Source organism: Saimiri boliviensis, chromosome 6 (assembly GCF_048565385.1).
Source record: "Saimiri boliviensis isolate mSaiBol1 chromosome 6, mSaiBol1.pri, whole genome shotgun sequence".
Classification (NCBI taxonomy): Eukaryota; Metazoa; Chordata; class Mammalia; order Primates; family Cebidae; genus Saimiri; species Saimiri boliviensis.
This window is the reverse complement of record NC_133454.1, coordinates 9,341,733-9,359,584: the sequence shown is the minus strand read 5'-3', so window position 1 is coordinate 9,359,584 and position 17,852 is coordinate 9,341,733. Positions and strand designations below refer to the sequence as shown.

The 17,852-nt window shown below is 39.7% G+C and overlaps 1 protein-coding gene across 4 annotated transcripts in view; it reads left to right on the top strand.

Annotated features, from left to right (window-relative positions):
• The window catches only part of FAT3 (FAT atypical cadherin 3), a 669,312-nt gene that overhangs the window by 498,235 nt on the left and 153,225 nt on the right, over window positions 1-17,852 (top strand). The gene's annotated exons all lie outside the window — the stretch shown is intronic.

Sequence of the window (17,852 nt, the reverse complement as noted above, 5' to 3'; positions counted from 1 at the left end):
TATACTTCATTCAGTCTGGGTGACAGAGTGAGAGCCTGTCTCAAAAAAAAATTAACATATCAAAATTTTGATATGTGAACTCTGAGTTTTAGAGTTTGCAAGTTCTTTTACATACATTACATTATCACATTTGCAGCTCCATGAGATTGATGTCAATTTGTCCATTTGGAAGGTGAGGATGTGAGCTTTAGAGGGATCCAATCCCAGGCTGATGGAGCAAGGAAAGGGACAGAACCGTAGTTTTTTTTGCCTTGACTCCAAGTCTAGTGGTTTATACAGAATTTAAGTTATGTGAAGTTGATGATACTGGTTATAAAATGTCTATTGGCCTGCTTTTGAATTTATGCAAGAAGGCAATTTTGCTCATCCAACCCTAGTCTCCATGTGGGATTCCTAGAAATTTTCAAACCTGTTTATTAATGTGTTTTTAACGTGTAAAAATTCTGCTTAGTTCTACAATCTGGTATTTCTAGCAATTTCTGAGAGACGCTCATTTACGTCTCGAGAATATTCCATTCACCATCTCAAATAAGACTCTTTTTAATTATGTAGTTTTAAAAAATATTTTTTCATCCTCCTGCCTTTATCATAGGTCTTCTTATGCCTTAGAACTAATGCAGTTGCTTTCAAATGAGCAGAGCAGGTCCTTTCTATGATAGCTGACCCTCGATTATGAATGATTTTGACTTGTCTTCTGTATCACCCACCTCCTCACCTACCAACTTGCATTTGTTGAAGCAAAATCTTTCACAATATTTATGGTGCCATGAGAATGTCCTTCAGTCCAACACTTTATCCTCTTTCTAAAATTCGGCATTTTGCCATCTCATATGGGAATGTATATGAGGAAATTCATTGATGTTTTGCTTTCCAGTTGCTCTCAAACCTGTAATATTTTTGAAGCCTTGAATAAATCATTTGTTCGTTACAGGTGCCGGTTTTAACCCCAGGGGACAGTTGGAAATGTCTGGAGACAGTGTTTGGTTGTCAGAATAGCAGAGAGCAGGTACCTAGTCAGTAGAGGCAAGTATGCTGTCAGCCATCCTACAGTGCACAGGACAGCTCCCACAACCAAAATTATGTGATGCTAAATGTTCAATACTGCCCTTGTTGAGAAACTCTGGCCTAGATCAACAGCACCCATCTTTCAATTCCATCTTATAGATGTTCAGCTCCCGCTGAAGACCAGAGAGATAGAGACTTTATAAAATAGGCACTTAAACGAGGAGTGGCAGCATCATTCCGGTGATCCAGGTTCCATCCTCAGTTTTTCTTGGTGATCTATGCACAGCAAATAGATTTCATATCATCTCAAGTCTAGGATAATGATAGTGTCTTACTCTCTGGTGGCTGAATGATTTCTGTGAGGCTTTAGATTCATTCTTTGGAGGAAAAAAAAAAAAAAAAAAAAAAGTCCTTAAGGCAGTGAGAAGACCCTCTCCCCAGGGCACAATTGCAGTTGATTGTGCCTTCATCTGTACACCCTTTTTATATCTCTAATACAACAGGCTTTTTTTTTTAAATAATTTAAAGGAGGTGCATTAGTCTCCTCAATAAATTATATTGTGCCATAATGCCAGTACCTAGCATAATGAGGACACATAAAAATTGCTTAATAAATGTTTGTTGAATGAATGACTCTAATTGTTCAGAGTTTCATGTTCAGTTATAGATCATAAATTCCAATTGCCTATAGTTTCCTGTCACCTTCCTCAGATTTATTCTGTCTTCTAACTTTTGCTTTACTTTTTCTACTGGTTTTATTTTTGCCATCGGGATATATATATATATATATATATATATATATATATATATATATATTTTGCTTGTTTAATTTACTAATTTACTCATAGCAATTTACTAATTTTTTTTTATGCTAGGTACTGGTAGCATTGTCAGAAAAGTTTAAGGAGCAAGGAAGCAAACAAGACCAAAAACAATGTATAATTTAATTATAATACAGAGAGTGGCTGAATGCTATTAGAATCTATTTATAGAAAGAACAAAATAAAATTTGAGACGTAGAAGCTGATAGAAGTGAAATAACAATCACTGCCCCTGGAAGTAGGATGAGATTTGAACAGGCGTTTTTTTATCCATTACTCACTCACTGACCTACTCATTAATTCGGTAAGCATGTTTTGAGTGCCTGCTCTGTGGCTAGGGACACAAAGATGAAGAAAATATTGCTTATACTCTCTAGGTACGTATGGTTTAATAAGTTTTAAAAACTGACAATAAACAAACCTCTTTGTAACAAGTCATCTTCACAACAGTAGAGAGTCAGAGAAAAACATTGCTTCTGATCAGATAGGTTTTCCATGAGAATCCTGGTTTCTCCATTGCTTCTGAGCTGTACAACCCTGGGTAAATTTAAATGTTGTCTCAGTGTCCATGTTTGTTACATTGGAATGGCAATATCTACCTCACAAAGATTTTACTAGAATTAAATGAAATAACATATTAATTATTCAACAAACATTTATAGAGAACCCACTACTTTCCAGATACTAGGTTAAGCACTAGAGGCTAAGCACTGGGGACACAAATACAAATGACCTCCACCCCTGTCTTCTAAGGGACAGTTTGATAAGTGCTTTGGGAGAGATCACAGAGCAGGTGTGCTTGACTTGGAGGGTGGAAAGATGATGAAAGACCGCTTCCCTGAGGGATAATCACTGAGTTAGATGTTTAAAAAGACTGGAAGTTAGACCCAGGAAGAAAATTCACTGCACAGAGTGTTCCAGACATAAGAACAGCAGGCTTGCTGAGGGGTAAGTAGCTGACTTAGAGCCTAGAGAGGAGGAAAGGCGTGGAATGGGGGGACAGGGACAGTGGGACACAAGGTAGTCAAGACTGAGGCAGAAGGCTGGATGTCAGCAGGCTACGTGTGCCTTGTTAGAGAGTGTGGATGCAACTGGGAGCCACTGGAAGAAACAGGCTCAGGAACCACTTAATATATAAATAAACCAATTCTGCATTCTGGAAGGTTTGGGGGAAGACTCAAGTGAACTGGACACATTCTGGTGTTACTAGTAGAAGACTTGTACGTGAAAGTTTAGGAAATCAATTTGAATAGGTAATATGAAGCAAGGCTGTGATGGAATTTGGTCGTCTTGGTGGTCTCTTATCTACAAAATGATAGATTCTTTTAGCTGCCTGTGTACAATGTCCTAGATGAGGAATAGACTTAAGGCTTGAATACCAGTTATGAGATGGTGACTTTGTTATCAAACTGTAGGGTCCAGGTCTAGGAGAAAGCAATTGAAGCATACGTAAAGAGATGGACAACAGTCTTCTGAGAAGAACCATCAGTATGAGACAGAGAGGGTGGAGCCCACAGCTCTATAAGCTTAAGTGAATAAAAGCATGGTGGTCCCTAGGTTGAAGGGCAGATGTGGTTTGAGAGAGAAGCTATGGGTTGAGTTTGGCACATTATGTTTTAGATGCAAGGGAGCCAAAAAAGTGAAACTTCCCATGAAGACATTGGATATATGGGGTGAAAGCTGGTGCAGGATACTGAAGCTGTAGGTACAGATTTGGGAATCCTCACAAGAGAGATGATTATGTAGGGGCATATACATGCTTCTTGATATTCTTTCTATCTATTTTTGAAAGGTTTTCTAATGTTAATTAGGAGATTTAGTTAGATAATTGATGAACAGAGCAGTGTTTTAAAGTATACTTTCCTTTGCTGCAAAGCATCTGTTTAATATGTGCCGTTACCTAATATGCCAGGAAGCTCTGGATCCCCAATAATTCTTTTGGGATAAATTGGTACCTTTGGAATTTACATGAAGTTTTCAAGTCTCCAAAGCACTGTCTGAGTATCTGATGTTTTAAAACAGGCGAGTACATTACTGGTTTAATTATGGTAAGAGTTCTTAATAACCAGACCCTGCCTATGGAAGTCTACCCGCTTCTTCTGGAAAAAGGATTATCTCTGGAAGGGAGTGAGAAGCAAGCTGTGGTTCTGTCTGTGTCACTCGTGTCAGTGGGATACCACATGTTTGAGTACCTAATAGGTATCCAGCACTGGCTCAGGTACTAAGGATACAGCAAGTTCTTTTTGTCGCAAGTCCGGCAAACAAGCACAAGGAATGCAGAGAAGGGATTACATAAAAGTCTATGCCAAAGGCTGTTAAGCACTAGAAGAAGCAAAGGCTGACCTTGTCCAGGGCAGTAGGATTTTTTTAAATTGCAATATAATGGCATTTTAACTGAACCCTAAAGTCTAAGTAACATTTACTCTGGAAGTTAAATGAGATAATTTCAGTTGCTCATCATAATAATAAGGCACTAGAAAATAGTCAATTGATTTTTTTTTTAAAAAAAGCAATATTCGTATTTCTTGGAACATTATAAGTACTGAAAAATGAAGAACAACAAAAGTAGACATTTGCCAGGTAGTCAGGAAGAAAAAGGAACAATGTATATATTTCAGAGAGAAGGAACAAGGTGTGTGTAACAAAACCAGAAAGACAGGAAGAGTAGGCACAGCATGCATGTTTGCTAAGGGATCATGCTGAAAATGTTGGCAAACAAATAATCATATTTTCTTTACAAAATGGTCCCTGAGCCTGCAAAAAGAGCACGGCTTATGGATAGAGCAAGATCAAATAAAAGGAGACCAATCAGGAGGCGATAGCTCAGGTCTAGGTAAGAATGAATGGGGATCTGAACTAAGGTAGGGGATGGAGAAGGGAAGGTAGGTTTTAGATATATCTAGGTGGTAGAATTAACAGAACTTGGTGGCTAATTAAATATGATAATAAACAGGCCAGGAGGGTTCTACAACACCTCCGTGCAGGAACTCCCAGTGGAGTTTGAGCATGTCATGTCTGACTTAGGGCATGCATATCTGAAACCTCCTTGTGCTGAATGACAAGCCTGATTTCTCCAGCACCATGCTCTTCTTGATTGTTTGCTCGACACTTTGGGAAGTGGCATTAACACTCTCAGGTCACTAGGGGGCTAATCATAGCCATTTTCATGATTGCAGTGCTGAATTGGAGTTTTCAGAGAATAATCATGGCAGTTCACATAAGGGTTTTTCCTGGAAGAGGTTCTCACTGTCTTCAGACAAAGTCATTTGCATTAAGACCATTCCATGAGACTAGTATCATCAAGATCATTACTTATACAGCGTTTGCTCTCAAATCTTCAGCCATTCCAGAGGTCTACTGAATACTAAATGTTTTGTTCATTCCAGCTGTAAATGTGTTAAGCTGATGGACACAAACTATTCACAAATGAACAACTAGAAGAATGGATGGATGAGGATAGATAGATAGATAGATAGATAGATAGATAGATATTAATGATAGCAGTGAGTGCTCTATTTCTATGAATGTGTTAACAATTTTAAAGAAAAATTCATTTACAATGATTGAGTAAAACCACGAACCTACATTTAAAACCTACGTTGGCTATACACAAAGCACTGTGTTGCACTGTTACATACTACATTCAAAGTCCCTGGAAGATGGGGTGGAGTAATTTAGGTTTGTATCCTCAGTGCCTGACCTCTAGTGCGTAACCTAGTATCTGGAAAGTAGTGGGTTCTCTGTAAATATTTGTTGAATAATTAACGTGTTATTTCATTTAATTCTAGTAAAATCTCTGTGAGGCAGATACTGCTATTCCCATGTAACAAATATGGACATTGAGACATAATCTAAATTTACCCAAGGTCGTACAGCCCAGAATCATGGAAAAACCAGGCTTCTCATGGCAAACCTGTCTGATCCAGAAACAATGTTTTTCTCTTATTCTCTGCTGTTGTGAAGATGGCTCCTTGAAGGCATTGCCTGATCTTTCTTGAGTTTCTCTGCACAGTTCCCGCTTGGGAGCTGAGTTACTCTTTCAGGTCATAGAGAAGTCTCATTCTTGGCAACCAAACTGTGGTACTGACACAGACATTTTATATCTGGAGCTGCCATGTGACCGTCACCAGCAGAGGGTTCAAGTTGAGGTAGGCCACAGCCCTGCAGCTTTGGGAAGTGATGACGATCATGACATTCCTGACCCCAGCCTTGCAAGATGCTCACCAAGCCCAAATGTGCACCTTTGCAGAGTAAGCCGTAATTCTTCACCCCAGACAACAAACCATGTTGAGATAACCATGAAAATGATTCCCATTGATCTAGTAAGACCCAATTACACTGCAAAAGAGTGAAATTGAGTAGAAGAATGGCATTTGGGGTCAGAATTGTTAAGTAATGAAAAATAAGTCATGGCAGTTGACCCTAGAGGTGTCTGATCAGACACATACCAAACTGCTAGGAAAAATAAATTAGTTGTAATGGATCTATACCTTCTCTGTGAACCCCAGGCCATTAGCATTGTCCTTTCAGTTTCTCCAGAAAATTATCAGGCCTCATTAGCTATTGATACAGTAGAAATTTCATCTTTAGGAAGCAAGTCATAACCTAACGGCATCACCGATACTCTTTTGAAAATGAAAGATTCCTCGTATTAGGGCAATAAAGTGAGAATTTGATTCATTTATTTAAAAGATCTCTCAGATGCAATTTTAGTCACTTCTAGGGTGGTCTTTTATTTTTTTCCTTTTATATGGGTAAAAAGAGATACGATCTTCCCATCCTTGCCCATCTCACTGATGTCTTTAGAAAGCCGGAACCAGACTCTGACTATAGACATTTGTTGCCATGAAAAGACAACAGAATGTGGTTAAGAGAGAAGAAATAGCCTTAACTATGAATTATTTTCCTGTGATAGCTAATTTTTTTTCTCTTATACCTTTCCAAAAAGGTGGCAAGGTGACATCTATTTAAATAGAGTGTATTTAATTGCGAATTTCAGAAGACTGAAATAGTAATATCTTACGAAATCCTCAGTCACAATTCAAAAATGTTTGGAAAAGCAGAAGATGAAGTATATACTCTCAGCAGAGGGGGAAGAAACTGGAATTTCAGGTGATCTGCTTGGTCTGCTGATTGCCCTGTGTAATGGAGGATATACCAACTCTTGATTTTAGTCTCTGATTTCCATTCATCTGGGGTCCTTTCCTTATGATCAGGGACTCTGTGGGTAGCCGTGGTACTTAGGGTCTAAGGAATAGCAAAGAGAATTTTGTTCTGTTATAATGTGGTGGTGTCACATGCAAGTAATTGGATCCTAATCCCTATCTGCAGCAATTCAGACAGGTTAAAAATCTCACCCAGAGTGTCTTCCTAAACCACAGTTAAAAGGTGTGTGTCTGTATATACATCACACTGTGTATGTATGTGTGTGTGTATGAGAGAGATTGTGTGTGTGTGTGTGTGTCTGTGTGTGTATGTGTTTATTCATAAAGAAACACACAATAGTCATGTGGATTACAAAAATTGATGACATAGCCATTAGATAAGAATCAAGCTTGTTTAATTTTTACATAGAATTACTAAAAATAAGCAGTCAGAATTTTCCATGTGTTTTAGTTTTTTTTTTTTAATTCAGTGGAATTAATTACTGAAATTTGGGAAGAATGAACATTGTTTTAGTTCCGAAAATGTATTACTCATGTAACAGGAGCCCAGGAGCCATACAGTGTCAAGAATTGTTCCGTTGTGTGACAGTGTTAGCAAGAAGGCTCATTCATCCTCCCTGCTGTCCTTGGAATCAGGCCTCACAGAATCGGGCTCCCTGCTTGTTTCAAAAAAGCTGCCAGAAACAAATAGAGAGAGCTACTGATTTTTTATTGTTCACATTGAGACAGTGCATCAGGGTGGTAGGGAGAATTGGGGCAAATAAACTTACTCTCCTATTAACCTTTACTTCTTACATTTCAAAAGGATGTGTAAAACTTGTAATCTTTTCTTCTACAGCGTTTCATAAGAAGCATAGGTCTTAAGGTTAAGCAGGACATTGAGAATTTCTCTAGGAAACCGTCTGAAATAATACAAATACATCATCACTCCAGATAGATTTAAAACATCCCATTTTATGAGGAAGAATTCCATAACCACCTTATGAGAAGAGAACTCAATACTATAGATTTTTACTGTGGGGACATTTAACTCCCCAAAAGCAAAGGGCATTTATTTAAAGCACAAGGTTCCCCAAGATACTAGAGTAACATTTAAAATGGTACCAAAGCGTTGATGATCCCGCTGGGAAATTTTAGCCTGGCTGCTTTTGTACACGGCTTACATGCAGAGCTTTGTCTTCACTTCCACCTCCCTTTGTGATTTGTAATCATGGCTGTCATCTCCTCCAGATGGGAAGCTCCTGTGGAGCAAGGACCATGTTTCTGTTCATCGTCATCTCTCTCCCACAGTGCTCTTGCATTGCGGGTCCTCAAGGAGTACTTACTGAATACATAGTACATAGTACAGATCAGGAATCGTGAATTCAAAGTATTCTGATATAAACAATACGGTTCTTTGATGAAGACAAGCTCCTTCCCCACTTATTCAACAAATATGTTTAGTTAATTTTTGCTGGAATAGTATGTAAGTTTGAACTGATGCCATTTAAGTCTCTGGAATATTGTGGTATCCACCTGGATTTCACAACGTGCTGAGTATTGTATGGTGTGTTGTCACCTACAAGGTGAGTGACTTTGGGCAAAGCTTTTGTTCTCTTGCTGGATTTTTGATCCGTTAACAGGTGGGGTTAATGTGGCTTGACCAACTTTCCTAGTCAAGTTGTTGGGAGAATGAAATGTGATCACAGATATTAAAGTGCTTGGAAGTAGTATGAATGAGGGGCCTCAATATTATTGTTGCTACCGAAGACTCAGAACGTGATGAGTCCCTGTCACTCTTAGTTTTCAATAATAAATTACCCTGGCAGCAGACCCACAAACTCAAAGGCACCAATATAGAGCACTGAGGCTTGGGCCAACCTGGGCATCCTAAGTCTGTCTAAGGAGAAGCTACGTAAGAGGACATATGGGTTTCACATTAAGCCTTCCTGGATTGCAGTGATATGTCTTAGGACTCTGATCATCAGATTTCAAAACCAAAGGGATCAGAACTTGGACATTACCCATGCGTCTTTACCAAGTAGCCTGCAGCTGGTGGTGATGCAGTGACCTTTTAACTTATGTCGTCTTTTTGTTTTTTTAGAATTTCTAGAGATTTCGAGAAGACCGTGAGCCTGTATGTTATAGTAATGGTCCTATCAATTGAAGCATGCAAACAGATAACTCTTTATGATCAATAGATATTCCTATTGCCTTAAAGCCTATCCAAGAATCATTTTATCATAAACTTTCTGATGCATTTTTCAATGTAGCAAAATTCTAATCGATATGGAAGTTTCATAAACTGGTTCCTCTTACTGTTATACTGCAAGACTTCCCAGAACATTCTCTATATATTTTGGTGAATTATTTCTTCATACTTTGACTGGCTATTAAAAACCCTGACATACTCTTTTGACAAAGCCAGAAAGAAAAGAAGGATGCCTATTCACAAAGTTACATGTTTAAGTGTAGAATGAGATTTTTTTCAGGAAATTTGGAGCAAATAGCCTTCCGTGAGTGTACACTGTGGTGTTAAACTCTCCACATGCTTGGCAAGCTCTGCTGCCTCTCACACACTCTAAAACATCATTTGGGAGTATTTCTCCCCAAATGCTCTTGCCATAAAATAGAAATAGCTTTGGCTCCCCACTAAATAAAGTTCTTACAAAGAAACGTACATTATTCATTCCTCACTTTTCTACAGTGCTGTCCACCAGAAATCTCAGGAACTTTCACCGATAGGTACTTGTGGGCCTCATCTTCTGAGAACACTTTTGGGAGAAAGTACAACTGTTTTGGCAATGTCGTGCCCTGCTTCACAAAATGAATGGTGAGGATATATCTATTAAGCACAAGGTGACTGTGGCTTGAATTAATTAGCTTCTAGTCGGGAGTTAACTTTGATCATCATAATAACACTCTGAGAGTAATGTCCAAGTTTGTAAATCATCATCTGTAATAACTACTTGTAATAAATACTCTTTTCACTCAGCCAAACAACTGAGTACTTACTGGAACTCTTTCTTTTCAATGTTTTTGGCTGAACAAAGAGACTATTTCTAGAATTTACAGATACACAACTGAGTTATACATTTTTAATTGACTCCTGAGGCAGTGTGACTCTCCTTTATCTTTCATGATTTAACACATTTAATCTATTTGGCTTTTGACATCTGCAGAAAGTTCACCAGCCACTGTTTTCACATTACTTTGGCCTCATGATACGGGCTGCCTGCGGTGGAACTGGGGTGGAATGATGAGAATGTTCTTCCTTAGCTGTCTGCCTCCCCTGTTGAAAAGCAAAAGTGAAGAATCATTCGAGCCTTTAAGTGGAACTTAAGTAGATGAATGTTCACTGGGAGTGGGGTGGAAGTTTTAGGCTTTAAAAAAATCATTCTTTTAGGAGAGTATTCATTCTCTTAAGTTATTGGATTTCTGAATCCATGTGATTTCACGGTCAAAAGATAATTGCTTTTTCCCCTTATCTCAGGGAAAGTGCATTTTTAAAATCATGTAAGTGCTTAAAAAGCATTTTTAAATTTCAAGAACTTGTAACAAAAGAGATACTAGAACACTCATGATTTTCTTTAAACATTCTTTACTGCAGTAGTAACATTTCCAGACTTTTCATTTGATTGGTCACTTTTATACTTTGCATTTGTGATTGATCTTATTTTCTGGATTCATTCACTTATTTCTCTGCTAATATTTTTCATGTCTGAGTTTTCCTGTCTTTGGCAATTTACCCTTTCCATACATTTCCTTTACTTATCCTGCCCTAGGCACCAGGAATAGAAAAAAGAAAGACATGCCGTAGGCACCAGGAATAGGGGAAAAAAAAAAAAAGACATAGCATCTGCCCTCTGAGAACTCAGAGATACACTTTTTTTTTTTTTTCAGACGAAGTCTCACTCTGTCACTCAAGCTGGAGTGCAGTGGCACCTATCATGGCTCACTGTAGCCTGACCGCCTATGCTCAATTAATTGTTCCACCTTAGCCTCCCTAGTAACTGGGACCAAAGGTGCACACCACTATGTCCGGTTAATTTTTTTAATTTTCATAGAAGCAGAGTCTCACCATGTTCCCCAAGCTGATCTTGAACTCCTGGGTTCAGGCAGTCCTCCCACCACCACCTCACCAAATGCTGGGATTACAGGCATGAACTACCACACCTGGCCAGATGCATACTTTTGGGAGAGACAGACAAGGCAGTTATAATACGGGTGCATAGGTGATTTGATGGAAATGAGCATAAATTATGAAGGAACACCGAAGAGGAACATCATTTAGACCTGGGACTAAACATTCGTGTCTCACATTTCCTGGAAAGCAAGAACTGGCAAATGTAAATATACATATGATAAATGTGCTGAATACACATACACGAAAAATACTTCCTAAATATTAGTTAATAATAGTGTTCACCTTGAATTTATCTGTCTGAATCTATTGAAGTCTACTGAGCTGATCTTTATTTAAAATTTACATATACTCCCTTTCTTCTTGTGGAAGTAATTAAAATACTTTAGCCAAGATGAACTATCTTTCCGCGTTAGTCGCTGTATTCTGAGACACATTTCTCCAGGGACTTGAATTTTATTACGTGTAGAGAACAAACACTACCTGTTGTGTGATAAATACAAAAGTACACAGGGTTTTTAATAGCTCTGTTAATAGGATAATGAATAATGTTTGTTTCCAACCAACAGGATATCTACCTAAGTTATTAACAATCAAAGATCCAACTCAAAATTAAAATAACATGCTATTAGAAGTAGGAAAACAAAACAGGATAATTTCTTCGGCAATGCAGGGCCTGGGTCCTGATACATCTTATGAAAACCAAAAGGAACTGATGTTAGTTCAGCATCTGTTACGTGTCGGGACATTTGCTGGATGCTGCCAGTATAATGGATGATACGGCACTGTCTTATCCCGTAGAGAGCTTACATGCTAACTGAATGCAGGAGCGTTAAAGAGGACAGATATGTAACAATCGAATACGGAACTGGAGGCATGATAGCATCTAAACAAACTCAAGTGAAACATACCAAGGAGCGATTCTGTCTGACTGTGGTCTCTGAGAAAGCATCATAAAGGGACAGACAGTTCAGCAGGCCTCAGAGGATTTGTAAGGACTACAAGAATAGGGAGTAAGGGGAATTCCATGCAGTGGGAACCCCAAGCAAAGCAGCAAGGGCCTTGGGAGTTCATGCTCTATGTTAGAAGAACAAACAGACTGTGAGCTCCCTGAGGGAAAGGAGCCCATATTGCTTACCACTGTTGACCCAGTGCTGTGGTTTGGATGTGTCCCCGAGAGTTCATGTGTTAGAAACAGTCCCCAGTGCAACTATGTCTGGAGGCAGAACGTTCGAGAGGTGATTAGGTTCGAGGGTTGTGCCTTCATGAAGGGACTGAGGCTCTTATCTGAAGAGTGGATTCTGGATAAAAAGGATATGCTATGCCTTCTTCCTCTCTTGCTCTTGTCTTTCTACCTTCCTTCATGGAAAGATGCAACAAGAAGGCCTTGACCACATGACGGCACCTTCATGTTGGAATTCCAAGGCTCCAGAACTGTGAGCCAAAAAAATCTTCTATTGTGTATCAATTTCTTAGTCTCGGATATTCTGTTATAGCAACACAAATCAGATTGAGACACCCAGTGTTGATAACATTGCACATTGCAAGCGCATTAAATTTATGTTGAATTAAGTGATCTGATTGTATGATTAAAACTCTCGGTGTAGGGGAGATAGAAACCGGAGGCTAAGCATAGCCCAGTGGATAGATGGTGTCAATATTATAAGATCCTGTATATTAATACTGAAGAGTATTGACTATATCCTGTAAGTAAGCACTTCTTAAAGTATATTCCTTAAAATATCAGACCTAAGGGTGTTAATAAGCACCACTCAGAATTCTCCCATCAAATACATTTTGGAAACACTGCTTTAAATGGTTAAACAGTTTCTATTGCTTAAACTCCCTTGATCTTTCCTCTGGTTAGGTACATTGTAAAGCTCCAAGAGGGGTTTATAATGTTCTTCAGACTTCTAGGATCCGGGCCCCTCTTAAGGCGAGCACCTGTAGGCTTAGTGTTCTCCATGACACCATTTACGAAATCTGCTGTAAGCAGTAAGGAGCCAATAAAGACCTTTCAGCAGGAGATTAACATGCTTGGAATTTTGGTCTTCTAGAGAATGGCATTGGGTGAGGCAATATTGGAGTCAGGGAGACCAAGTTGAAGACAGATGCAATGGTTTAGACATGAAATAATGAGAGGTTGGCACCAAGGGTAGAGAAAGGGCCAAGGAATAGAACTGACATTTAAGAGACATAACTTTAGGGGCATTGTTACAGGTGTAGAGGTTGTGCCCTATGCAGCGACGCCTGGCCAATAGGGCACTGAATTCAGCCTGCGTTCATTGTTCCCAAGCTGTGCATCCAGGCACAGAGCCACATTGTCCTGGGGAGGGCAGCTTGCTATGGCTTGAATACTTGCCTCCTTCAAAACTCATGTTGAAGTTTAATCCCCAATGTGGCAGTATTGGGTGACGGGGCCTTGAAGAGATGATTGGATCATGAAGGCTCTAGAAGGAATGGATTTATTGGGTTCATAGATTAATGGATTATCATAACAGGGGAATTGGGAGCTTGGCAAGTGGAAGAGAGACCTGAGCTAGCAAGTTAGTACACTCAGCCGCCTTGCTGTGTGATACCCTGCATCACCTGAGGACTCTCCAGAGTCCCCGCCAGGAAGAAGGCTCTCACCAGATTCATTCCTCAACCTTGGACTTCTCAGCCCCCATATCTGTAAGAAATGAGTTTCCTTTCTTTATAAATTCCCAATTTCAGGTACTACGTTATAAGCAATATAAAGTGACTGAGAGGCTGCCAGTATCTAATTACCAGCCAGCTATGTCCCTAGTCAGTGACTGATGAGATGTTGGGAAGAGCAAGAGAATTGTCCAAGATGTTTCACATTTCTGTTCTAAACTATGGTGTGGCTAAAGATGCCTTTAAAAAAAAAAAATCTAATTGCTTTTAATTCTTCTAAAACTATAGTATCTGAAATCATAATACCTAGAGAAAAAATGATGAATGTACAACTCTGCTGATCTGAAAGGTCTCTTCCAAGAGTTACAGTTTTATCTTTACCACACATTAAAGTATACATACTGTCATTGCAGAAAGATTGTTATCAAGACCTCAAATCAAGGGTTGCAAACTCAGATGCCACAGAATCCATCAGGCATCATAAATGAGTGATTCTGTAGCAGGCCATTTATATATTAAATGTTTTTGTTTACAATGAGAAACATACTCTCTTCGTTTGTCTGAAAGTGCAGTGTTCTCCATTTGTATTTTATAACCATTGTTTATAGGAACGTGAGCAGGGAGAAGCACTTTTCTAAGAAAAGCTTCTGCACAACAGTGATGGTGCATGACAGCTGATGTTGTAGTGTTAGGGAAACAATAGAGACTGGTGTGCCAGTATTTTATTATTATTATTATTATTATTATTATTATTATTTAGGAGAAGGTAGGAATTTGGATTTTTATGTGAAATCTCTCTCATTTTAAAATGTTGGCAGAAATTTTTACAATACACTATATGGGCCAAAATAAAAGAAAGCATATCTCTGGGCCACCAGTTCCTATCTCTACCTCAATCTATATTATACATACACATAAGCCTAATTTCTTTAAGTTGATTGATTTAAAATTCACATGTTTAGGTAAACAAGGTGTTAAATTACCTGCTTAATCACCTAGAAACCCATGTTGAATTGCTGAGAGGAGAAAGCAGTGTTTGCTCAGCTAGTAATTAGAGCCGTGTCCTTATTTTTGCATTAAACCTTTACTGTGGAAAGACAAGCCAAAAATCTGGTGCCTGGAAGAATTAGTGCTTAAATCCAAATAGCATCATCAGTGGAGCTAAAGCATGAGAATCTGCCAAGGCAAAAGTAACTTAAAGCATGAAGTTCAGCACTATGAAATAGGAGGGAAGCTACCAATATATACTTTCTGTTGTAATTTATATCTGGTGAATTCTGTTTCATGGAGAAGGAAATGTGGAACAGTATATCGACTAAGGCCTTGATGTCAGGGGAGCTGTGAAATAGTACAGAGGGATTTAGACCTGAGGCTAACATGATGTCACATCTTGGTTCATGGCAGAAGTTTCTTAACGGCCCACATGTGAACACATAGATTGGACCCATCTGTTTGAAAGGGGGAGTGAGCACATGGGTGGTAATCACCATTGTGCTAAAGAAACTTTGAGGAGGTGTTTAGTTCCTGCTGATAGGGAAGATTAGAATCAAGCAAGTTTTATGAATAGAAAATGATGAGCAGATGAGCCTGGAAGGAAATGGAAATGTGATGAGATTAGTAGCTGATGCATACCTCTCTGCAGGGGGGAAAAAAAAAAAAAAAAAAAAAAAAAAAAAGCTTTAAGAGATGTCAGGCTAGGAAATACTTTGTTTCCTGAAGTGCAAAGAAAAGATTTGGACAAAGCTGTAATATCGGCAGCTGCTGCCAAAGTGAATTGGTCAAGGATCTTTCTAAAAAAGCTGCCATTTAACACTTGTTGGGTCTAAACACAGGGAAGCAAAGACATCTTCATTGTCCTGAAGTGCAAAGGTTGTGCCTGCATGCATTCAACCAACAAATACTTAACTGAGAACCGACTATGCGATAGCCCTGTGGTGGGCGCTGGAGTGGGTCATACACTTGTAGGAATCAGTGTCCTGCAGAAGATAGACCACAGGTACTTGGAAAAAATGGAATATGAGCTGATTTTCTCCCCAATAATGCAACATCTTTGGACAAAGAGAAAGTTGTTTTTTTTTTTTTTTTTTTTTTTTTTTTTTTTTTTTGAGACGGAGTTTCGCTCTTGTTACCCAGGCTGGACTGCAGTGGCGCGATCTCGGCTCACCGCAACCTCCGCCTCCTGGGTTCAGGCAATTCTCCTGCCTCAGCCTCCTGAGTAGCTGGGATTACAGGCATGCACCACCATGCCCAGCTAATTTTTTGTATTTTTAGTAGAGACGGGGTTTCACCATGTTGACCAGGATGGTCTCGATCTCTCGACCTTGTGATCCACCCGCCTCGGCCTCCCAAAGTGCTGGGATTACAGGCTTGAGCCACCGCGCCCGGCAGAAAGAGAAAGTTGACCAAAATGTGTAACCCGATTCACTAGCCCCAAGGCCTCAGTTTCCTTGATTCCATGAATCAGAGCATCTTCAGTTTGAGCATTTTCAAATTGTAGCCTTTCCTAAAAGCACAAGTTTTTTAGGCAAAATGTAAGTTCTTAAAAACAGTTTGAAGAAAACTCTTTGTATTTATCTGTTTTTCTGCTGCTGATAAAGACATAACTAAGACTTGGTAATTTATAAAGAAAAGAGGTTTGATTAACTCACAGTTCCACATGGCTGGGAAGGTCTCACAAGCATGGTTGAAGGCAAATGAGGAATAAAGCCCTGTCTTACATGGTGGCAGGCAAGAGGCTTGTGCAGGGGAACTCTCATTTACAGAGCCATCAGATTCCGTGAAACTTAGTCACTACCAGGAAGAACAGTATGGGGAACCACCCCCATGATTCCGTTATCTCCACCCGGTCCTGCCCTTGACACATGGGGATTTTTACAATTCAAGGTGAGATTTGGGTGGAGATACAGCCAAATCATATCATTCCACCGTGGCCTCTCCCAAATCTCATATCCTCACATTTCAAAACCAGTCATAAATTCCTAACAGTCCCCTGAAGTCTTAACTCATTTCAGCATTAACTCAAAAGTCCACAGTCCAAAGTCTCATCTAAGACAAGGCAAGTCCCTCACCTGTCAGCCTGTAAAAAATTAGTTACTTCCCAGATACAATGGGGATACAGGTGTTGGGTAAATATACCCATTTCAAATGGGAGAAAGTATCCATAAAAAGGGAGCCACAGGCCCCATGCAAGTCCAAAATCCAGTAGGATTGTCATTAAACCTTAAAGTTTCAAAATGACTTCCTTTGACTTCATGTCTCATATACAGGTCATGCTGATACAAGAGGTGGCCTCCCATGGCCTTGGGTGCTCCACTCATGTGGCTTTGTAGGGTATATCCCCCCTCCTGGCTGCTTTCATGGGCTAGCGTTGTGTCTGCAGCTTGTCCAAGTGTACAGTGCAAGCTGTTGACGGATCTACCATTCTGGGGTTTGGAGGATGGTGGCTCTCTTCTTCTCATAGCTCCACTAGGCAGTGCCCCAGTGGGTTCTCTGTGTGGGAGCTCCAACCCCACATTTTCCTTCTGAACTGCCCTATCAGAATCAAAGGTTCTCCATGAGAGTCCTGTCCCTGCTGCAGACTTCTGCCTGGACGTTCAGATATTTCCATACATCCTCTGAAATCTAGATGAAGGTTTCCAAACTTTAATTCTTGACTTCTGTGTACCCACAGGCCCTACATAACATATAAGCTGCCAAGGCTTGCAGCCTTGCACCCTGTGAAGCACAGGGCTGAGCTGTATGTTGACCCCTTCTGGCCATGGCTGGAACTGAAGCAACTGGGATGCAGGGCACCATGTCCTGAGGCTACACAGAGCAGGAGGGCCCTGGGCCCAGCCCACAGTGCCATTTTTCCTCCTAGGCCTATAAGAGACTTGTGGTGGGAGGGGCTGCCTTGAAGCTCTCTGACATGCCCTGGTGGCATTTTCTCATTGTCTTGGTGACTAACATTTGGCTCCTCATTACTTATGCAAATTTCTGCAACCCGCTTGAAATTCTCCCTAAAAATTGGCATTTTTGTTGTTGTTGTTGTTCCATTGTTAGGCTGCAAGTTTTCCAAATATTTATGCTCTTCTTCCTCTGGAATGTTTTACTGCTTAGATA